This window comes from Gossypium hirsutum, chromosome A12 (assembly GCF_007990345.1).
Source record: "Gossypium hirsutum isolate 1008001.06 chromosome A12, Gossypium_hirsutum_v2.1, whole genome shotgun sequence".
Taxonomy (NCBI): domain Eukaryota; kingdom Viridiplantae; phylum Streptophyta; class Magnoliopsida; order Malvales; family Malvaceae; genus Gossypium; species Gossypium hirsutum.
Genome location: NC_053435.1, coordinates 56,500,858 through 56,526,675, shown reverse-complemented (window position 1 = coordinate 56,526,675; position 25,818 = coordinate 56,500,858). Strand labels below are relative to the sequence as shown.

The 25,818-nt window shown below is 35.6% G+C and overlaps 1 long non-coding RNA gene across 1 annotated transcript; it reads left to right on the top strand.

The window, feature by feature from the left end:
• The first annotated feature begins 3,870 nt into the window (after positions 1-3,870).
• On the top strand, positions 3,871-5,760 carry LOC121211332 (uncharacterized). The gene is made up of 2 exons (XR_005906645.1): positions 3,871-4,059; positions 5,058-5,760. It is a non-coding gene; the product is annotated as an uncharacterized lncRNA (long non-coding RNA).
• The last annotated feature ends 20,058 nt before the right edge of the window (positions 5,761-25,818 follow it).

Genomic DNA, 25,818 nt, shown 5'->3' with positions numbered 1-25,818 from the left:
ACAAATCTCTGACTGATATACTTTTTCCGAAACTCAGTTTGGAAAACTCCCAAGTTACTTGCTCTCGGGGCACAACAGAAGTCAGAGTACTCCACCAATAATAGGCAGAATCACGTAGCAAGGAGATAGTACACTTTAGGCATTCATCGGGTGTACAAGATAGCTCATCGAGTACCCGGATAGTGTTGTCCAACCAAAATTCAGCTGCTCGGCATCGTCGCTATCCGTAGCTTTAAATTCAGTAGCCCCATGTTTTCGGATTCTGTCAATTGGGGCTTATTTGACCTTATTTGGTCAGTTACCGGAGGTATTGTAGGTGCGGGGTGGTATTAGTTGGGAATGGAGGTTGTGGGACAACCGTATTAGTTCGAATGTATTGGTTGAACCAATCATTCATCACGCTATAGAAAGCTTGTCTAGCTTCATCATTCGGTTACTAGCATTAGGTTGAGAGTCCGCCGGCGCTGTCCCTTGTGCGGGAGCAGGCGCTACACCTCAAGATCATCAGCTACTCTCGTTGGGATCGGATCCATTACTATAAAAACACATTACAATGTCAGAAATCACACACATCAAGTAATCACATAAAATGCATGTATAGCTAGACCCAACGCATTACGTAGTCTAAATCGATAAACCGTAGCTCTGATACAATCAAATGTAACACCCCGAACCCGAGACCGACACCGAGTCGAACACGAGGTGTTAACAGACTTTAAACCCCTATAAAAATATTTCCCAGACACTGCCAATCTGCGTACTAGTCGCTTTAAAAATCATATCTTGAGTTTCACAACTCGAAATCAGTTTCGTGATTTTTCCCTGAAACTAGACTCATATGCCCATCTACATATTTTTTTCTAGAATTTTGGTCTGGCCATTAGTACAGTTTATTAGTCAAAGTCTCCCATGTTACAGGGATCGACTACCCTGACCTTTGCGCATTACGACTTGGATATCTCCTTGTACAGGGCTCCAATACTGATGCCGTTTGTTTCTATAGAACTAAACTCAGAGAGGAATCTATACATATATGTATGACTCCTAATTATCTCTGGTTAATTTATAATGAATTCCAAAGTCGGAACAGGAATCCAGAAACCGTTCTGGCCCTGTCTCACGAGAACCTGAATATCTCTTAACATACTGTCCGTATGATTGTTTCGTTACTTTCCTATGAAAGTAAATTCATCAAGGTTTGTTTACATAATTTATTCACTATTTAATTCCATTCCTACTATTTTAGTGATTTCCAAATCTACATCACTGCTGCTGTCAGCATCTGCCTTTAAGGTAGACTTTACCTATTCATGGTTTCCATGATTCAACTAGCCCTTTTTGCATAAATAGCACAATTTATGAAAGTGATTAACCATCCCCGTGGCCAATCCTTGTCAAGCATATCCACACCAAATGATTATAACATTATACTCAAACACATATAAGCCATTTTCGCATGGCTATCCAAAATTTATACAAGTCCAAAGGGTCCACGACCCACAACAAACGGGTAGTCCTATACATGCCATTTCGAAGTTCAACCAAAATTGTACCAAAAGGGGGGCTTTGATAGTGTGGGCGACTTTGACTTCAAGATCCCGAGTCCGATAGCTGGAGAACCAAATCTATAAAACAGAGGAGCAATGAAACGGAGTAAGCAATTTATGCTTAGTAAGTTTTGAGCAAGGAATTCCAGCACAACAAAAGTATAGCATTCATATAGCTAAACGGATAATTTCATATGCACAAATTTACGATATCGTACTTGCTTCACATTATCAACCCTTATGTACATACACAAAAGATCAACTCAGCCAAAGGCCGGTAGCTCGTTTATCAACTGAGCGAATACTTATTTGTAAGGGCTCAACTAAATTCAAGCACATACGAAACATACCTCAATGTTGGGATGTTTCGAGAGTATTAACTGGAATTTTACAGCAAGTTCATTCATTCCCAAATCACGTACCTTCGGAATTTAACCGGATATAGCTCCTCGTTCAAATGCCTTCGGGACATAGCCCGGTTATAGTAATTCGCACAAATGCCTTCGGGACTTAACCCGGATTTAGTAACTCGCACAAATGCCTTCGGGCTTAGCCCGGAATTAGTATCTCGTACAAATGCCTTCAGGCTTAGCCCGGAATTAGTATCTCGCACAAATGCCTTCGGGCTTAGCCCGGAATTAGTATCTCGCACAAATGCCTTCGGATCTTAGTCCGGATATTGTCACTTAGCACAAGCCTTCGGGACTTAGCCCGGACATCATTCAAATAACCATGCACATTTAACAATAAATGATGGCCCATTCGTATTTCATTTTCGTTAGCAAAACTCAAACACATGACATTTATCATTCTTGCAAATTCGGCTCAATAGCCACACAAAGAGCATGATTTTAATTTGCTTAAAACATGATCTAATCACATCATAATTTAAGCTCTCTTACTCAAGAACTTACCTCGGGTGTTGTCGAACGATTCCGATAGCTATTCGACCACTTTTTCCTTCCCTTTATCGGATTTAGTTCCCCTTTGCTCTTGAGCTTAATGAAACAAATAAATTGATTTAATCATTTGAGCATCGAAAAGAGGAACACAAGGCACTTAGCCCATATTTATACATTAGACATTAAAGTCACATATGTACGGAATCATGAATCAAACTCAACATTTTAGCTAATTTTTCCCCCTTGGCCGAATATGCATGTCTATTTTGGGGCCGATTTCAACACTTAATACATTCTACAAGTATGGTCACTTGTATTGACTAAACACCCTTTTGTTTCAAGTTCAAAACTTGGCTAATACACACATATACATTCTAGTAAAGCATCCTCTCCCTTTCCATCAATTTAACACATGCATTGCTCATTAACATGCAAAAGTTATATTCGGCCTTAGCACACAACTTGCTAGCCGATTCTTCTCCATTTAGCAACCAATGCACATATGTGCTCACTCAAAAATGCTAAAAGGAGGTTCAAGAATCATCAAGCCACCATCACATGCATCATTAACAAGCTTCATATTTAGCATGCAATGGCATTAACACAAACTCCACCTAGGCCGAATCTTAACTCATCCTCATGCCTCATCACCACAACATCAAACATCAACCAAGAATGATGCATCCATGGCCGAGTGTCATTTCCATCACATAGCAAGATTTAGACCATGGGCTAGGTAGAACTCAAGCTAACAACTAAAACATGCATGCATCTCATGGAACATCATCAAACATACCTTAGCCTAGCTACATGCATGGCCGAACCTCTTCAACCTTTCTTCTTCCTTCCTCCTTAAAATTTTTGGCCAAGGATGAACCAAAGGATGAGCATTTTTTTTCTTTGTTTTTTTCTTTCTAGTTTCGGCTAAATGAAGATGAGAAAGGATGAACAAAAATTTTCTCCTTTCTTTTCTTTAGCTCACTGCAATGGGGGGGGGAACAACTACACACATTTTTTTTTGTATTCATCATACTCCTTTTCATTATTTTATGCCCATGCCCCTTATTTTATTTTTTTTCCTACATACCTCACTAGGCCAACATGTTCCCAACATGTTTCCACCCATAGCATGGCCAACCACTAGCTCAAATTTTGGGTAATTTGACATGCAAACCCATCATTTTCACAACATCCATTAATAGACCATTTTAAATTAGCCTATCATATTTTCACCATGTCTCATATCAATCCCTATTTAATAATTTCTCATGCAATTGGCAAAATTGGAGAATGAAACTTCCACATACTCATGTACACACATAATAAGCATAGAATATAGAAATCAATTATTTTTATGACTCGATTTTGTGGTCCCGAAACCACTTCCCGACTAGGGTCAATTTTGGCCTGTCACAGGGTTAGTGAAAGGTACAAAATTTATGTGGCTAACAAAGATGACGATGATTTGGATAGCTTGGAGAATTCAATGGCGAATGAGGAAGAGAGCGGTGGTGTTGATGTTCCTGTCGCTCAGGTGTCAATGGATGATGAAGTGTTATTCTCACAACTTAGCACCAAAACTTTTAGTTTAGAAGTGGAATCAAAATAAGGTATGGGATATCAGTATTCAATCCATTTCTTTTATTACTTAAAATTAACTAGGGTCTTTGTTAAAGTTTTTTTCTGGTTTTGGGGGTGATTTTGTTTTCCCAAGTCACCGAGTTTCATGGTTTGTTGCTTTGTTTCTCGGTATTTATTTTTCTTCTTATATATGATGCAAATTGAATGCATTTGAGGTCTGAAATGAGTTTTTTTAGCTGAATTTTTAGTACCAAGTTTTCTTTGAGATAACATGTATGTTGTTGTAAAGGTATAATCTTTATGTTCATGCATGTTCGAAAGTAATTGTCTTTTCTTCTTTAAACCCTGCCTTTTTATGTTTTTATCCTTGAAATCTTCACTCTTTTAGGGAAATATAAAACAATTTCATAGTTTCATATTAAATAATGAATGTTTGTTTTGTTTCATTGCAGAAAAACTTCATGTTCTTTTAATTTCACTTACAACTTTTAGTTCTATGTTAGCAGCATAGCGCTGGTTTGATTTTGTAATTTTTTTCTTTGTTTTACTGTAAAAGCTTTAGCTGCATGAATCTATTAGATGCTTTCTGTCCTTTTAATGAATGAGCTACTTTTTCTTTCCCTTTCAAGTTCCTATATAAACCTTTTTCATGTTAATTCCTTGCTGATATTTGTTTATGAAACATGTTTTACCTGAAGATTGAAATAAAAATTTTTTATATATCTTGCATCATCCTACCTGCCTACTATTTCATTCATACAATCTTCTTAGCCAGCTATGTTACGCATGAAATCCATCTATATTTTTACTCTAGGGGCTGAAAACTTGTACTGGTGTCCATCTTATGCATGGCAGACGTGTTAGGTTATTAACACATGTAGGATTAAGAAGATTTGAACTCCTTTTCCTTTCCATTTGGTGCATCTTTTTTCTTGTTTGATTTCATCTGATATAAAAGAAAAGCTGGCGTTACTTGATTTCTCCATCATAAAATATAGCTAATGCCTTTTGTTGACCTTCTATGCAGAATTCATCCGATTCTTCTCTTTGATGTATTATTCGTGCCAAGCAGCAGTTGTTGGAAATTGTTGGGTGATTTAACTTATTCATAATAACAGTGCTATCGGTTAAATACGCAGAAAGGTTTTGCAGTGCTCCGTTGTTGTCTTTTGACTCATAGAATTAAATAAAAGAAACTTCTGCAATGCAAACGTCTTAGAAACATAAAATTACAGGCAAGTGCATTGATTGGCCCGTGCAAGAGCTGGAGTCCTATTGTTGGCCTCCCAACCAGAGTTTAGAGCCATACTAGTCAGGTTCTGATGATGGCAGCAATAGTGTGCAACATTCAGTTCCTAACCTGGAGCGATACTGCACCCTTGATTCATCGTCCAGTATGCAGAATTCTTCTTCGACAGCCAGTTTTTCACCCGATGGCAGTCTTGTTTCGCAGCAAAACTACACTTACCCATTGGACCTTCATCATTCCCCGGAAAATACGTGTGCTACACCAATAAGTGGTTCTTGTGTAATAGACAATGAAAATGACTTGGGTCTTATGGTGAGACAATGAAGTAGTTTGTTACGACTTTGGACCTGTGTTTAACAATTCACAGTAGTTCAAATTTAGATGCTACTTTCGAAGCATGTTCCTTTTTAAGGTATATTATGCACTTGGACAATGTTGTTACTATGTGGTGTACTACTAATTATGTATTTGGATAATATTATTAATTTCTAGTACTCATTGTGGTTTCGAAACAATTTATAATTATTCAATACTTGTTTTTTTAACACAATTACAAATAATTTATTTGATATTAGTTTTTTTCAATTTAACGATTAATGTTGTAGCTTAATAATTGAGTATTATTATAAATAAATCATTGCAATATATGTAAAAATAATTTAAAATATAAAAAATTATTAATATATATTAATATATGTAAAAAAAAATTTTCCGGAAAATATTTTCAGGAAATCTGCCAAACAGCAGAAAATATTTTACACAGATTCAATCAAACACCAGAAAATATTTTCTGGTAAATCATTTTACAGAAAAGTAAAACATTTTCCAGAAATCATTTTACGGAAAACATTTTACTGGCAATCAAATGGACCCTTAATTTATGTTGACACTATACAGACGGACACCTAAACTCCGTTAGTGCAAAGTCAATTTTTATAGACAGATTTTAAAAAACTGTTAATATATTGAATTTTATTCTGATGGTTTATGTGCCCATTAGTATAGTTTAGCCTTATACTGATTGTTTATATGTTTCATCAGTAAAACTAACCTATCTTGACTGTCTTTGTCCATCAGTATAAGGTTTTGTTAGTAAATGTAATTTTTTTAGTGAACGTGCCATGCATGGATCAATCATATGTATCAATGTAATATTCATAAAATAGATTAGTAAAAATTTTCATGAAATTAGTTTTTAAACTTAAAGTGCTCGACTTTATAATAATAACAAAATTAATATATGTTGTATTCTATAATTTCCTAATATAAAATTACAATGATAATAATAATTAGATATGCTAATAATTAAAATAAATGTTAAATATATTGATTTGGTACATTGCTAGTGAAAAATAAAATATGTATAAATAGTTTCAATATTTAACAAATAGTCTAGTAATTAAAAACATTAAATTTCAAGGTAAATTTTTATTTTAAAAATAAATATTTCAAAATTAAAATTATGTTTCAATATTAACATTTAATAACACAGCTTCGTAAATATAGATTAACATAATGTTTAAAATTTAAAAGAATATAGAATACAATAGAGTGTATTGAACATGAGTGAACAAACATAAATTGTGTCTGGTAGGGTTACGAAGAAAGTTAGGCATTAAGAGGAGGAGCCACCGGATGAATGAGGAGATTTGGAAACCCTGGGTGAAGGGACATACAAATCATTATCGTTTAGGGATGTTGTTCAGAATACAGGTTCCATGAATAACACCATGGATGATGAGTGGGAAGTGGATGATTTTGTTCTTTGAGAGAATGATGTGAGGAAAGGCGTTGTTGATAGAGCGTATTCAATTGAGTTTTCAGATAGGGTTTATGGACTTATTGAAGAAAGTATGTTGAAGACACTAGTAGTTAAGTTGTTAGGAAGGAAAATTGGATACAACACCTTGTTCCACAAGGTGTGTGTGTTGTGGAAACTGTCACATCCCAAATTAGGCCTTGGAGTTTTATAGGTATTTTAGGAATTTTGGCCTATATGAGCTCGAAATTTTGTAAGGTTGTCACTCGATAATATTTTAGACAATGGTTTTCGTAAAGTTAAATCAATTTTTGGAAATGAGTTTTAAATGTCTTTAATTTTAGAAAATGGACTGATTTGTAAAAGGGTCAAAGCTGTGAGTCTTTATGAAGAATTAAACCAATTTCTCAAAATCAACCTCATAAACCCCCATTCCCAATTATATTCACCAATGCTTCTTCCCACCTTCTTAGTATTGCCATCCCTTACTATTCCTCACTCTGTTAATTGATTTTTTACTCCCAAACTATAATACTTTGAATTTCTTTCATTTCCAAGCATTAAAACTCTTAAAATCTTCAGAAAAATACCCAAAAATCTCACCAATTTCATCATCTTCTCCACTTGTGGGTTTTCCATATTTGCATCAAAAACTCGTTATTCCTCTCATTAAAGGTAACCATTCACATTCTCATTAGTTTTTAATGTTATTGGATCTTTGAAACTAAATTTTTAGTTGTTAAGTCGCAAGTTTTGATTAAAGCCGAAAATTGAGTCTTTAATGGTGAATTTTGAGTTTGTGGATAAAAACTTGGTTTTAAAGTGTTTTTCAAATATTTTTAACCTAATTATAAGCTTTCTAAAGTAACTTTAAAGTTTCATCAAGGATTTCTAGGGTTTTAATGAATTTTTATTATAATGGCCAAAACTTGTCGAAAATTTTCAATACCTTAAAACGCATAGTTTTGTGAAGTTAAAAGGTTGGAATTAGTCATAGATAAATATGTAGATGAATGGAATTTGTTTCATGCGAAAAGACTAAGCGTAGACTAAGTTATTCGAATTTGAAGTTTATTGTGCTAAAGGTTTTGGTTAGAAAAGATTGTAGCTTAGGCTTGTGTTTGTGATTGTTTGGGGTGAGTTATTGACTGATTGTTGACTGAATATATGTATGGTTTGTCTTGTTGAAGTGTTGGTGTCAACAGGACCTTCAACAAGTAGAGATAAAGGCAAAGGAAAGCCTGTTTAAGCTTTCGTTTTTTCAGCAAAAGCGAATATTTCGGTGAGTGTTTTAGAATCGCTACTTGTAGATGATTGGTTGTGTATTTTGGGAACTTACAGGTAGCCTGAACCCCTCCTCTAATTTCCAAGTGTAAGTTTTCTTTTACCTATGCTAAATATGTGATAAATATGTTTGTGAATTGTGATAAAGTGAATTATGATGTGATGAAAATGAACATGTTGTGATGACTATTGTGATGGTAAATATGAGGGTATGTTATTCATGCCATGTGACAGTGTGTATAATGTGCTAATGATATGATTATGCAGTGAATACGTACAGATAATCAGTAAGTAATATTTGATGACAATATGAATATTTTGGCCTTTTGATTTGATGAAACTGTTGGATATAGTTGGCATGCTATAGGATTGTGAGTACTCACTTACTTGTGTTGTGATATATGGGGCACTGAGGCCTAAGGACATTTTTGGAGAAGTAAAGGAATGTGAGCCAAGCTCCATTCACTGGGATATGTATGTGTGGTGTGTTTGACAGTGTTAACTATATGCTTTGCTTATGGGATGTTTTTGACTCTTCGAGTCTATGTGTGGTGTATTGGATATCTTTGTATCCGATGAGTGGTGATAGAGTCCTTTTATGTTTCATAAACTCAAGAGCCAAATTCTCATACACAATGACTAAATGTGATTATATGTAACTATATATGCTTATATGTGATTGATATGTGTCAAAATATTGATATATGTATGCCTAAACGTTTGTATAAATAAGGTGTAAAAGAATGAATGGAATATGACTAAATATGTGAATTATGACACTTAGTTAATGACATTTTGAGAATATGTTATATATTGTTTGGTTGATGCGTGATGACTTGTTTGCGTAGTGGTTGTTCTAAGCATTCACTGAGCTTGTTAAGCTCACCCTCTCCATTTTATCCTTTGTAAAGTAGTTGCGTTCCCGGTGTGAGCGGCGTGGCCATCGAGGGATCGATCTAAGCCATTCTTTATTCATTATAGTAGGTGTTTTGCTTATTTTAGTTCTAGGGAATAAAAAGGCAATGTGGTGGACATTTTATATTTGGTTGTTAAGACGTATTTGGGATTATTTTCTTATTATGTATGTTTGGAAGCATGTGGACTTAGATATGGTATTTGGGCTATTGTTTTAGACATTTTGATGCTTATATGACTAGGTGAATGAAACGTGATGTTTATGGATTAAGCTTGAATGACTTAAATGGTCTTACGTATTGAATTTTTGTAATCTAAGCAGAGGTGTCAATATTAGGGCTTTTAAAACGATACCTCTATATTTTTGAAAGTGCAGGGAGTCAGAATACTAATTTAGTATCGATACCTTAGCCCGAGTATCGATACTCAGGGTGTAATTATTGAGACCTAGCGAAAGGTACCGATATTTTCTGATATTTTGAAATTTGGCGAGAAATAGAATGCTAGTTTGGTATCAATTTTTCAGGTGGTTTCGATACCATTTAAAGGAAATATCGATACCATAGACACGATATCGATACCTACGTAACATTTTTGGGAAAATTTGCTAAATGGTCTCGATGCTTGAGATATGTACATTTTATGTTTATTTTTCATATGTTAATACGATTAAACGCTAAACTAAGTTTGTATGACTTGATATTATCATAAATGCTAGAGTACTTAAAGTAAAACGAAACTGCATGTATTTAATTTTGATAATTACAATGAAATCAATCGATGTGAGCCAATGGTGTGGCATCTCGATATTCGGCTTGGTGTCCAGGCCGGCTATAGGGTGTTACAGAAACCAACGATGAGATTCCAATTAATAGGAATCGATAATGACTATTATTTGGAAAAGTTTGAATCCAATTTGGACTATTTCAAAGGGTCCCTAGGTTATCTTTTGACATTATCTGACCGTTCAACCTTGGTTGACTCAATTTTCAACTCTTGAGGCATTTCCACAATATGTTGTGGCTTGGGTTTGAATTGTAACATCCGGATTTTGGGCCTAGTCGGAACGATGGTTTTGGTACCACAAATCTGACATAATAAAATTCATTTTTATTATATATTTATGGTCTACAATTTTACGGGATGGTTTCGTGAAAATTTCGTTCGAAAAGTTTGACGTTTGGGCACTCAATTTAGTCAAAAGGACTAAATTGTAAAAAGTGTAAAAGTTGAGTTCCACATGTTAAAAGGGTTAAATTGTTATGAGTTTTTAAATTAAAGGTTCTTATATGGAAATTAGACCATTAGTTAGTGATGGACAAAAATAGACATGAAATGGGTGTAATAAAATATTTTTAAGTTAGGGGCATTTGGTAATCTAATAATTAAAATAATTAAAAAGGGAAAATAAACCAAAATTGGCCATCATCTTCTCCATTCAGCCGAAACTTGCGTGGACACCATGGCTAGGGTTTGGTTCAAAGCTTCCAAGCTCATTTGTAAGTGATCCCAAGCCCTGTTTTTAATGTTCTTTACATTTTTGAAGACCCGGTAACTTGATTTACCTATTTCTACCATTAATTTGAGCTAGGGTTCATGTTTAAAATTTGAACCATGTGTGACATGCACGCATTTTGATGTCTAATGGTGGAAAACGAGTGTTGGGTGCTAAATAAACAACTTTTACTAAGCGATTTTCGAAGAAAACGTCCGAAGGACCATTTTGTAAAAGTTTTAAAAATGGCATAAAAGGATGTTTGATGAGAATTGTAGTTTTCTATAGTTATAAAAATGGTTCGGCTAGGCCTATAGAGTGAGAAAATTGAATCAAAATCACTTTACGAGCCTAGGGGTAAAAGTGTGATTTTGACAAAGTTTAAGGGCAAAAACATAATTTCACCAAAATATGATTTTTGGATCACATTAAATAATGTGACTAATAATTAGACTAAATATGATATAATAGATCAAGGAAAACGAGGATTGGGCCTAGATCGGGTGAAAAATGGAAAATCGACGGTTAGGTTCCTTTTTGCTATTTTGGTGCCGAGATAAGTTCGTGTGTCAATATTATTGAAATGCTATATTTGAATTGAAAATTCTATACTATTATTGCACGAATGGCATGATTTAATATATATTGAAAAGTGATGAAAGAATGGTAAATAAAATTTGTGAGAACAATGATATATGTTTAGTAGCACATGAAATGTTTGATGGTTCAATCGTTGATGGCTTGCTATATAATAGCTGAATATATTGAGAATTTGATATAACATGATGTTTTATTAAGTTGGATAACTTGTGAAAGAGTGAAAGGAAGGTAAGTCCATTTGTAAGTAAATACAATGTGTGAGGTATGTTAATTGCTCAAATGATAATTATATGATAAATGTACGCTCTTGACAAGGATATGATTTGAATGCTCAATGTATGAAAATTTATGAAACATTGACATGATTGATAATAAGAGAAAGAAAAATCTCAGTTGAATGAAATAGGATATCTGATGGATTTCTTGAAATGAATTGACAGTAAAAAGGATCTAGCCCAGACTGGTGTTCCTTTAGTGATCGAGCCTCCCAAAGAATATGTGTGGTAGTGGATTTAGCCCGGATGGGTAATTCAATTTAGGATCTGAATTTAGCCTGGACTGGTAATTCAGATACGAGCTCATTAGAGCACATGTCGTTATAAGGGATTTAGCCTAGACTGGTAATCTCGTCGTAAGATGTGAGGTTCGCAGGAGTGTGTACTTGAAATGATCACTTGTACGATTTGATGGTACATGGGATATCCATCGAAATTTTTGAGAAAATTCAATGGGATTAATATGAGAAATGAATAAAAAGGGTTTTTGCCATGACAAACTCATTTATGTTATAAGATACTATTATAATGAATATGATTATCACGTTTGGATGAGTGGTGGTGCTAAGAGATAGCATAGGTACATATTCGAAGCCAACGAACATGTGTTGGACATGGGAAGTGAAGTGGACTTGTGGTAAGAATGCAAATAAATGAGTGATACATATAAGAATAATTTTTATGGCAATCTTATGATGATTACCATTTTGTTGCTCTAAAACTATTTGGACAACAGGAATAGTCCGACTTTGAAAATCCACCAAAAATTGTGGAAGTCGAATTAAAGGCTGAATTCAATATGAAATGAAAGCTTATTGAGTCTAGCTTTACATAGAAGAAACGATATAAGCAAAAGAATTTAATACTATGAGATATTTGAATTCTTGTGAGACAGAGTTAGAGTGAGTTCGGGCTCCCCTGTCTTAACTATGGAAAATCATTAAAACTTTTATGAAAGTAATCATGGGTTATAAATTACATGATTAAAATCCTTAATGAGTATATTTTCAAGGGAAATAGACAAAATCATCATTCGAATCCCGTACTATGAGATAAATGAATGTTAGTGAAGAAAGGTCAAAGCTGTCAAATAGCAAAACAGGGGAGACTTTGAATAATAAACTGTACTTATTGGCTAGACCAAAAATTTTGATATTTTATGGTAAGAAGTTATGTGAGTTTAGTTTCTGGAAAAATTACCCTTTCTAAATTTGGAGTCTCGTATCTTTAGATATAAATAATTTAGTGACTGTGACTCGAGAAAACAGCTTAATTGGACTTTGAATAAATAGAGAGGAATTGAAAAATAGCATTTTAATATATTGTTTATTATTTTTCATACGAGCTTACTAAGCTTAAAGCTTACTCCCTCATTTCCATTTCTTTTAGTGTTGTCAAGTCGGCTCGGGGTTGGAGATCGTCAGAGGCAGCATCACACTATCGAGACATCATCTTTGGAGTATTGATATATATAGTAGCGATTTCAAGTGAGTGGCATGTATAGGGACTTAGTTTTATGATAGAATGTCGTTATGATTAGCAAAATGTATGGCTTATATTCATTCATTGTATATAGCCATGAGATGTGGCTTATAATGGTTATGGCTTGTAAGCTTATTTATCCATACTATGTACTAATGCTTATGATGTGAATATGCTCATTGAAAATGCATGATTGGTGTATAACATGTGTGTATGATGAATGCTTCATGACCAATCGAACTGGTCATTGCTATGAGAAAGTGCATGATAGGGAAATAAGATGATGTTGATTGAACTTGAATGCTTAAGGTCTAAAGAAATAAGTGATAAGTGGATAATTTTAGATTATTGGTAAAGGTGGTACAATAGTAAGACTAATGGATATGGATGATTGCATCTAGACTTGATATTGCACGAGTATGCAAAATACGTGAACGATGACATGTTAATATTAAGAATATATCTTAATAAAGGAGGCTAAACCATTAAAATGATGCCATGATCTGTGTCCTTAATGTGTGTAATGAGTTATGGAATTAAGGGTAACACGAAGGCTTGGAAAATAGTCTAAGTGTTGGCTACACGAGATGAGACACGACCGTATGTCTCAACTGTGTGAGGGACACGGCTTGGTGACACGGGCGTGTGGCCTGGCCTTGTGGTTCAATTTATTTGCTGACGTCATAAACAGAGAGTTACACGGCCTGAGGAAACGGCCATGTTGATGGCACACGGGCGTGCCCCTTTGTCCACACTGGCGTGTGACTCTGTTTCATGAGAAAAATTTATAAGTTTTTCTTAAAGCTTTCCAAAGTTCTCAGTTTAGTCCCGAACCCTTTCTAAAGTATGTTTTGGGCTTCGTAAACCCAAATAAGGGACTATGTGCATGTGATTAAATGTTTTAGAATATGAATGAAATTTTATGGCTCGATTTGCATGATTGTTTGCGTTTAAGTCTGGTAATGCCTCGTACCCTGTCCCGGTGTAGGACACAGGTAAGGGGTGTTACATGTATTATAGGGCTTTCTGGAGCTTTATACAAAAGGATTTTACTACAAGATATTAGGAGTTTATTGGAAAGGTAGTTAAAAGTGACTTCCAAATGGACAAAGAATCTCGGGGCCAGTTTGCACGGTTTGTGGTGCAAGTGAATCTGTCCAAACCTCTAGTTTCAAAGATCTAGATCGCGAGCAAAATTCATCAAATTGAGTATGAGTCTCTTTCGTCAAATTGCTTCCATTGTGGGAGTTTTGAACATTTGAGGGATGTGTGTGCCCATGTTTCTCTAGAGAATGGTGTGGAAGGTGATGGGCAGAATTTACATGGAAATAAATCATTAGCTCAGAAAGGGGATAGTCTAGGTGTTCAAGAAAGGGCGGAAAAAAAGGAGTTTAGAGAGTGGATGGTGGTCGATCATCAGCAACGACGTCAACAATGCCAGAGAGCAACAGGATCGGGACCATTTCAGGGAAATAATTGTGTTAAATCTATGTTTAATGTTCTTTCTAAAGTTGGGGAGGTGAATGATGGATTACAGGCACCAGTTTCGAGACCCTTTAAATTTAGGAAGTAGAATATTAAATGTAGGATAAAGGTTGTTTCTTTGGGAAATAATAATAGGGATAGTATTAGTGAAGAAAGGGTAGAAAAAAGAGACAAATCACGAAGGGATGTTACTGAGAGCAAGAGCTCAAAAAGAAAAAGGGCTAAAAGTTGCAAATAAGCTCAGGAAATAAAAACAGCTTATAAATGGGCCAATGGGTATAAAGTTGGGTATTTGGAACGATGGGTCGGGATCTGGTTTGGGTAGTAAGGATGCTGGGTCAATGTTTAGGCTAGGAATTAAAAGTGGAGGGAATTCAAATAGACTTATTCTATTTGATCTCAAACACCATTATGTAGTGAATTTGAAAGAAAATAGAAGCTTGAATAAGGGTATTGTTAGGGCTGCTAATCTCAATGAAAATTTGGGATTTACAAATGTAATTTCCCCAAGCTTGTTGCCAGTGTCATTGAAGAAGAAAATCACAAAAGGAGTTATCGGTTCCTTTAGAGGGAGCAGTTAAAGGTTTAGTGAGAAGTTAGGAACCTGGCCAACACAGTATGGGAAATTGAACAGAAAATTGTTAGCGAGCCAAGCCAGGCTATACAGAGTTAAATCAAATTTTGGAGGTTCACAGCGAGAATGTTATGGATGACGAGGAAGGTACAGTGAGGATGGACGCCTTTTTAGACTAAATCTCCCGGTCCAGGTTTGGTTTAATATATGTATTCTATGAAAGCTGATATTGTTGTGTAGAACTGCTAGGGTGCTGGAAATCCAAAATTTCATAGATTTTTAAAGGAATATTTGCATGACTTTGAACTAGATATGGTGAAACTAGGGTTAATGGTATTAAGGTAGAATGTGTTATTAAGAAGATTGGATTGCCAAATTCTCACAGAGTCGAAGCTAATGGCTTCTTCGGGGGAGTTTGGATTTTGTGGAAGGATATTGTTAATATGACTGTGAAAATTAACAATTTTTAATTTGTGCATTTGAAAGTGAAATTTCTTGGTTCACATGATTGCGTTTGTTCACCGGGATTTATGGGAGGCCTTAGTGGGCATTGAGGAAGGAGTTATGGGTTAAGCTTGGTAATATAACCTAGAATATTAAGGCTCTTAGGATGCTAGCAGGAGATTTCAATGCGGTCCTTAATAAAGATGAAAAACAAAGAGGCTCGAAGAGAAATGGATGTACTTGCCCTCTCTTCTAACAGATTTGCTTTGATTATAATCTGAAGGATATTGGTTTTCAAGGTCCAAAGTCCACTTGGAATAGAGGTCCTTTGTTTGAATTCCTTAATCATGCACTGTGCAATTACCAATGGAATAATTTGATTCCTAACATGATGGTTTATCACCTTAAAATATTAAATCCAATCATTGCCCCTTAGCTATTCGATTTGAATAGAATAATACTTTAAAAGCCCCTCACCTATTTCAAATTTTGAGCACTTGGCTTTCTCATAGCGGTTTTGGTCATTTTGTTAATGAGAATTGGGGTACTGGCGAGCAGTTGGAGGGCTCTGTAAGGAATTTTTTAGATGCTTTGAAGAAATGGAATGAAGAGGTTTTTGGCAACATTCTTAAGAGAAAGCAGATTTTAGTGCCACAGATTGGTGGGATTCAACGATGCCTTGAGAGATATCGCTCAATAAAGCTTATTGAGTCAAAGAAAGAATTGCAAAGTGAGCTCAAAGGAGTCATCGACAATGAGGAACTCTTTTTGAAATAGAAATCACGAAGTGATTGGCTTTCATTCAGAGATCAAAATACAAAGTAGTTTCACTATCAAGCGAGTATAAGGAAAACGGTTAATTAGATTAATTCACTAAAGCTGGATGATAAGTTATGGTGTTATGAGGAGGATAAAATCAAATATGAACTTGTTTCATTTTATCAGCAATTGTATACTGATGATGCGACCAATGTGAGCCTTTTTCCTGTTAGAAACGTGTTCCCTATTCTTGAGCCTGATCTTTTTGAAACACTTGATTTCAATCCAGGAAGTTCATAATGCTTTGTTTGAAATGGCACCACTTAAGGCCTCAGGGATTGATAGACTGCATGCCCAATTTTATTAGTCGTAGAGGAATGTTTTTAGGGAGTCTCTAGTGGCAATGGTCAGGAGAGTCTTTGAGAATGGTGACTTAGAGGATTTTTTCAATGAAACCTAAATTGTGTTCATTCTGAAGGTTGCTTCCCCTGAGTTATTTTTGCAGTTTAGACCAATAAATCTCTGTATTGTTTCGTACAAAATTCTCTCCAAGGTTATTATGAATCGCCTTAAACCAGTAATGCAGCAGCCCGATTTTGGGGCTAGTCAGAATAGTGGTCTCTAGACCACAAATCCAAAGTTATAGAAATTATTTTATTATCAGAATAGAGTCATAGCATGGTTATAATAGTGCATAAAAAATTTGGTGAGCTAATTTTAACGTTTGTGAGCCCAATTGCGAGAAAGGACTAACTCGCATAAAATGTAAAAGTCCTAATTTGATAGCTAAAGATGTCAAATAGCTAGAGGATAAAATTTGGGGGTCTTTAAAGAGCAATTAGACCCTTAGAGACTAGGGTTGCCGGCCATAGGAGACAATTTGATAGGAAAGTCAAAATTAGGTGGTGTTTGGTCACCAATTTTGACTAGTTTTAAATTAAATAAAATAAAGGCCACATCTCTTATTTTTCTTCTTCTTCACCGCTTTTTACCATCCATAGGAAGGTTTTGAACTTCAAAATTTTCAGCAACTTGAAGCACTCACAAGTAAGTGATTTCCATGTCTTTTGTTGATGATTTTTGTATTTTTGAGACCCTTGAGGCATGAGCTTTCAAATGAGGGGTATATCTTGCAAAATGGTTGAAGGTCTAGGGTTTTTCCATGAGAGCGTTTAGGGTTTTTTCTGAAATTTTATGGAATAATATGAGTATTAGTTGTGTAATAGACAACTTTTGTGAAAGGTGTCACCATGAAAACACCTAAAGGGACTATTTTGCACAAGTTGTAAAATAGTTGATAAATGTGTGAAAAATGATGAATTTGGAGATTCTATAATAGTAAAAAGAGTTCAGCTATGCATAAGATGCAAATAAATTCGATAAAAATTGATTTTCGAGCATAGGGGGTAAAATAGTCATTTTTGCCAAAGTCTAGGGGCAAAATGGTCATTTATCGAAAATGAGAATTTTGATTTGCCTAATTGAATTTAGTGACTAAACGAGTGTATTTTGCTAATATAGATTAAGAATTGTCAAATCTGAACCTTGACCCGGGGAAAGCCAAGCAAATCGACTAAACCTACTAGTCGTATACGTTTTGTAACCGAGGTAAGTTGTTTGTAAATAATATAACTACATTGTTAATGTATGTATTGAATTGTATTGATTTAATATTGCGTGAATTGTTTGGTTGTGAAATTGAGAATGTATAATGATAATTGAGATAGTGGAAATTCAATTGTAACCTGAAAAAGTAAATCGGATATTCATGCCATGACGTTTGGGTCATTTGTTTGTGAGCTAGTGTAAGACATGTCTGGGACATGCATTGGCCACATTATGAGAGCCAGTGTAAGACCATGTCTGGGACATGGCACCGACATTGAGATGAGAGCTAGTGTAAGACATGTTTGGGACATGCATCGGCCTCGAGACGTAAGCTAGTGTAAGACATGTCTGGGACAAGCGTTGGCCACGAGATGATAGTCAGTGTAAGGCCATGTCTAGGACATGGAATCGACTTGAGATATATGTAACGCCCGAAATTTCCGAGAATTCTGTAAAGGTTGTAAAATTTAAAATTTTGTGTTCTATTTGTTATGTGTAGGATTAATTATGTTGGTGGGCCTCTAGAAGGCCCAAGCTTAGGATAAAACCCGGTAGTTTTAATTAATTTTAAATCTGTAGGGGAAAGGGATTCTGACAAATTGGGCTTTTTAGGAATTATTTGTGAAAAATGGATCACAAGGAAGCAAGTGGTTAAGTGGCATGTGACGCCACTGGGAAGGATGTTAGTGGCGTGTGGAAGCTTGGGGAGGACCCAGGTTCAAGTCACAATGACAGCAAATTAAGTGATTAATTTTTTATGTGCAGGAAAGGGAAGTAATGGAACTGAAATAAAAGTCTGTCAGGAAGAGTTTAAGAAGGTAAGGGGATTGAATAAGGATAAAGATAAGGGAGGAAATCTAGGAGCTGATCAAGGAGCAAGAGGTGGCTGGCCAAGGGACTCTAGCATGGGAAATTCGGCTAGGTATTGTAGTAGTGGGAATTTCGGCATTTGGGGTGTGTTGTGCCAAAATTCTGATCATCTTTTCTTCTCCTCTTTTTTTATTTCTTTTTCTCCATCTACCTTCTCCTCTTCCTTCTCCATAGCCGAACCCTTCTATCTCTTTACTCTTCATCACATCCTTAATCTTTTTATTTTTAGCCTTATAAGCCGAACATCATAAAAAGCTGAAATCCCAAAAGCTTATTCTTTTTGTGCCGATTTCTTATAACCAAAACCACATCTCTTCCCTTCGTCATTTGTGGCCGATTCACTAGCCCTCTAAAACCTCAAGTTTTGACGACAAGACCATAGCAAGACCCTCTCGTTTTACCTTTCTAAACACAAGTTGCAAAAAAGCCGAAAAACCCCGCATTAAAAGGGACTTGGCCGAATATTGAAGTCACTGAAATATCGACTTTTGTTATCATCTGAGGGCTTAGATCTACATTGGGATCGAGTGGGAAACTCATTGGAATCAGTCACTAAGGAATCGGTGGTAAGTCTTCGCCAAAACTTAGTCTTCTTACATATTTTAGGAAAAGCCGAAATCCCTAAAAGTTAGGGAGGTTGTCGATTGGTACTTGTAACCCTGAGGGGTCGTAATAACTATTTTGTTTTGGTAATAGCATGATTTAGAGGCGGTTGATCAAGGGCTTGGATAGGTGGAACGATCGGATCTTTGGAGTTAACCATCTTTCGATAGTAAGGTAAGAGCAATAAGGGTTTTAGGCATGTTTGGCCGAATGTGGTAGGGGACTATATACTCAATCTTATTTCGATATTTGGAGTAATATTAAGTGATTCAATTGTAGGCAGTTCATGTGGATCTCGTCGAGGAAATCCCAAAAACAGGTGTGTAACTGACACCCTCTCATAGGCTAGATCAGCAAAAGTCGAAAAGCGGAAATGCCGACAAGCCGGTATTTTGGGCACTTGCAAGTGTGCGAATGCTCGTAAGACGTATGGGTAATTATTACTGGTAATCGGAAGTGATAAAACTGTGGTACGCGCTATTTCGTGCGTTTTGATATTTTGGGCTTAATGGGCCAAAACTGGGTTAATGGGCCAACAGGCCCAATTCGGTAAGAACGCTCGGTAAGTGTTTCAGGCTAAACGTAATGGCTACGATATGCATGAAAACCTTAGAAATAGTTAGATTTACTAGAATACCCCTATGTATGAAAAATTACCATTATACCCCTATGTGTGCAAAATGACCTTTATACCCCTAGGGTTAATTTTGTCTGAAAAGCATGATGAATTAAATCTGTATGATGTATGCCATGAATGAATATTTGTTGCATGGGGACATGGGTTATATTATGGAGGAAGCGTCCTGGTGGCTATGCCACAAATTATCTGTTCTGGTGGCACTGCCACAAAATATCTGTATCTGGTGACTCTGTCACATTTTCTGTATCTGGCAGCCGTGCTGCATATTTCTGTGGCGTGTAGCGGTTGGGTGGGTCGAGTAGTCTCCCCACATGGTGAAAGGATAGTATGGGGGTGTATGTGGTGGGATATGGTTGGGTTTCTGCATAAGCATGATATATCCATTCTGGTCTGTTCTGGGCCTACGGGCTTTATTCTGATATCCATTCTGGGCTGAGGCCAACTTATTCTGTCTCTGTGGTTTGAACTGATTTAGGTTATGGTTGGCACTACAAGAAAATAAACTTTTAGCGGCGTTTTTTTCAGCCTTTAGCGGCACTTTTAGGCGCCACTAAAACTTTTAGCGACGCTTTCTAAAACGCCGCAAAAAACGCTGCTATATGTAACGCCACAAAAATTTATGGCGTTTATTTGGAAAAAGCGCCGCTAAAGGTCAAGGCTTTTAGCGGCGCTTGTGGTAAAAGCGCCGCTAAAGGTCAAGGCTTTTAGTGGCGTTTTTTTTACAAACGCCGCTAATTTTGGCAGATTTGTAATATTTTTTTTCACCAATATCCAGCCCTTCCTGCATTAAAATCCAACCAAATACAACAAATATAATATAAAATGCAGCCAAAAATAGCAAATTTAACATAAAAAATACAACCAAAAACATTAATTCTAAATGATACTTCAAATTTAACTAAAGATATATGATATAATTAATAAATAAAGTATAATTTAAAATATTTTTACAATAATGTTAAACGTGACAAAACTTAAAAACATTCTTACAATAAGAAAACTAATGTCTAAGACGGCGGCTTTTGCGATTGTTGAAACATATGCATCATCTGCTGAAGCTGTAGCTAGAGGTCATCGTACTTTTTGCTCTGTTCTGCTACCATCGCTCGTGCCTCTGCCTCTCTCGCTGCAGCCGCTGCCTCCGCTCTAAGTTGTTGCTGGAGTTCTTCATATTTTCGTTGAACCTCGGCAATTTGCTCAACCATGTTCGCTTGCATCTGAGCTATCTGGTCTCTTAACCTCTGAACTTCAGCTTGAGCTTGACTTCCAGAAGGCATGTATTGCTGGGAGCCGGATCCAAAATATTGGGTCGGGGTAACACCAGATCCTTGAAATCGAACTCGACCGTACCTTTTAAGACCCACAACTTCAGTGATAATTCTGTTATCAATGTTCTCAAGATTAACAGAACTATCACTCGAAGCAATCGCTTCATATTCCGCCTTCTTCTCCTTTAGTTTCTCCTAAAAAATCAATTAAAGAATTAGAAACGAAATATATAATAAAAAGAAATGCAACATAACTTAACATTTTTTAAAACTACTAATGATGAATTGAATTAAACAATTATAATTAAAGATTATAAATATTTAGAATAAATCAAATATTATTAAATGAATATATCATAATTTCTCCAGCTTCGGATGTCATAGGAGATCCATCTTTCTTCCTATGCGTAATCTCAAAAAGCTGAAGGCGTCCAACTTTTTGTCCGGATTTGACTTCCTACAATATAGTAGTAAGAATATTATTTAATAATAGAAAGTTATTAATATTTGAAAGAATTAATAAATTCATAATACCTCGGCCTCAGCTACAGAAGCAAAACTTCTCGAACCTGCCGTGTGCGTGAATTTTTGTTTTTGCCTGCTGCTTGTTCCAACTCGCTCACGGTCCTACATAATAAAATTATTATTACGTATATAGTAAACACTATATATAAGAGTTTGGAAATACGCAATACCTCTCCTTTCTTTGAATTCCAAAATCTAACCGCATCTTCCCATTGATACCTCAGCATTCCTGGCGGAACATTTCTCAGTTTTTCCTCGAGGCTTATGTCTTTTTTAAAATATTGTTTCTTTAAAGTGCTTTTATTGTCTCTCCATCTTTTACCTAATGCCTTCTTGATATAATCATCGGAGACTTCTAAAGCAAATCTCTCCTAAAAAAAACATAAGTTTAGAATGTAAATATAAATGAAACTTAAGCCAAAGTATTATAAATTGCATTCACATTTTGTTACCTTAATATTAGCGAGAGCCTGGTTTTTGTTGCTATCAGGCATGTGATGCCATGATTCGTAGTTGATGGGCAACATATTTGCATTTCGTGCTAAAATGCCCAAATAGCCTGCTAAAAATCGAGCTTCAGATCCAACAGGCTAACCATGAGTATTTCTACTTACTTTAACACGCTCGACAGGATCTAAGTCGTATAAATCTCTAAGTAGCGTACGTCCTCGAACTCTACGCGTCCCACCACTTTTAGCTGAAAAATGATATACTATTATTATATTAAAATTGACAAATAATTCAATAATAAAAGTCAACACATGTAAAATGAACATAATATTACTTTGAAATTCTTCAAGCTCATCAAGTGTCTCCGGCACATTCGAAGATCCAACAACTGTCTGCTGTTCACTATTTCTTTCTTCCGAATTTGGAGTATTCTGGACAATACTTAAATCTCGTACTCTTCCTCTACGCATTTTTCCTGCAAAACACATAAAATAATTAAAGTTTTAGTAACAAATTACAACAATAGTAGTACATATAAAATAGTTAAATTATATAACATGACAAAGATTAAAATTATAATATTACATATAATTTAAAAATTGTAAAATCTTACTACATCATTATTCGTAAATATCTTCATCCACATCATGTCGAACCCATTGATGTTGTGTATTAGTACTAGGGATATTTTCATATAAGTTTTGTTCTGGAAAAGGTAATGTTTCTGATCTTTCAACGATGTCATCTCTACTTCCATTACCTGTAACACCCCGTGCCCGAGACCGTTGCCGGAGTCGAACACGAGGTGCTGACTGACTTAATTCATTTACTTGCACAGTTCATTTTAAAAATTTCCAGACAGCTGGCTAACTGTGTTGCTGTCACCTTAAAAATCATATCTTGAGTTCCACAACTAGAAAATCAGTTTCGTGATTTTTCCCTGAAACTAGACTCATATATGCATCTACAATTTTTTTTTCTATAATTTTTTGTTGGGCCAATTAGTACAGTTTATTAGTTAAAGTCTCCCATGTTACAGGGATCGACTACACTGACCTTCGCGCATTACGACTTGGATATCTCCCTGTACAGGGCTTCAATACTGATGCCGTTTGTTTCTATAGAAACTAGACTCAAGGAGAAATCTATACATATATGGCATGACTTCTAATTATCTCTGGTTAATTTATAATGAATTTCCAAAGTCGGAATAGGGAATCCAGAAACTGTTCTGGCCCTGTTTCACGAAAACCTAAATATCTCTTAACATACAACTCATATGACCGTTTCGTTTCTTCCATATGAAAGTGGATTCATCAAGGTTCATTTAAATAATTTATTCACTATTTAATTCCATTCCTACTATTTTTAGTGATTTTTCACATCCACATCGCTGCTACTGTCAGCATCTGCCTTTAAGGTAGACTTTACCTATTTCATAGTTTCCATGATTCAATTAGCCCCTTTTTTTTTGCATACATAGCACAAAGTATAATCATGATTAACCATTCCAATGGCTAATCATTTCCAAACATTTCCATACCTCTTAGTGATCAACGTACAAAACGATTATAGTACTATGCTAAAAACGTATATAAGCCATTTTCGCATGTCTATCCAAATTTACATAAAATCCATGGGTACATGACCAACAACAAGAAGGGTAGTCCTATACATGCCATTTCAAAGTTCAACCAAAAGTATACCAAAAGGAGCTTTGATAGTGTGGGCGACTTCGACTTCAAAATCCCGAGTCCGATAGCTGAAGATCCAAAATCTATAAAACAGAGAATCAAAGAAACGGAGTAAGCATTAAATGCTTAGTAAGTTTTGAGCAAAGAATTTAGACACAACCAAAGTATAGCATTCATGTAGCTAAACAGATAATTTCACATGCACAAATTTTCAATATCATACTTACTTCACATTACCAACCCTTATATTCATACACAAAGATCAACTTAGCCAAAGGCCGGTAGCTCATTTATCAACTGAGCGAATACTTATTTGTAAGGCTCAACTAATTCAAAGCACATACGAAACATACCTCAATGTTGGGATGTTACAAGCGTATTAACTGAAATTTTTACAGCAAGATCGTTCAATCCCGAATCACGTACCTTCGAAATTTAACCGGATATAGCTACTCGTTCAAATGCCTTCGGGACATAGCCCGGTTATAGTAACTCGCACAAATGCCTTCGGGACTTAACCCGGATTTAGTAACTCGCACCAATGCCTTCGGGCTTAGCCCGGAATTAGTAACTCGCACAAATGCCTTCGGATCTTAGTCCGGATATGGTCACTTAGCACAAAGCCTTCGGGACTTAGCCCGGACATCATTCGAATAACCATGCACATTTAACATTAAATCATGACACATTCGTATTTCATTTTCATTAGCAAAACTCAAACACAAGACACTTATCACTCTTGCAATTTCGGCTCAATAGCCACACACAAAGAGCATGATTTTGATTTGCTTAAAACATGATCTAATCAAATCATAATTTAAGCTCTATTACTCAAGAACTTACCTCGGATGTTGTCGAACGATTTCGATGGCTATTCGACCACTTTTTCCTTCCCTTTATCGGATTTAGTTCCCCTTTGCTCTTGAGCTTAATTTAACAAATAAATTGATTTAATCATTTGAGCATTGAAAAGAGGAACTCAAGGTACTTAGCCCATATATAATTCATTAGACATCAAAGTCACATATGTACGGAATCATGAATCAAACTCAACACATTAGTTAGTATTCTCCTTAGCCGAATTTTCTAAGTCAAGATAAATCCTTCAATATGCTTACCTATGGCCGAACAAACACATCAACCTATGTACTCATTCATGTGGCCGAATATGCATGTTTATGTTGAGGCCAATTATATACTTAATACCACACACAAATGGCATACATTTTACTAACTAATGCATTACATATTATAACTCAATACGCATCCATCATTTACTCCATAACCGAAACACCATCATATGAAAATATATACCTTGAGATATTATATATGTCATGCCAATACACCATGTGCAAACATATATATATGTGTAAGAGCCGAATCACAAGGTTGATTATAACCAAACATAAACATAAATCCAAAACACAAATCTTACCTACCATGCAATAAGCATAAATCATACTTATGGATATGCCATGGCCGAATACATCACAACACCATACCATTTCAATTTTGGTCATGGTTAAACAAAGAACTTAATGTCTCACTCAAAAATGCTAAAAAGAAAATCCAAGAGTCATCAATCCACCATCACATGTATCATTAACAAGCTTCATATTTAGCAAGCAATGGCATTAACACAAAATCCACCTAGGCCGGATATCATCCCCATGACATAGCAAAGATTTGAACCATGGGCTAATTAGAACTCAAGCTAGCAACTAAAAACATGCATGAATCTCATGGCACAACCTCAAACATACCTTAATCTAGATACAAGTATGGCCAAACCTCCTCCTAATCCTCTTC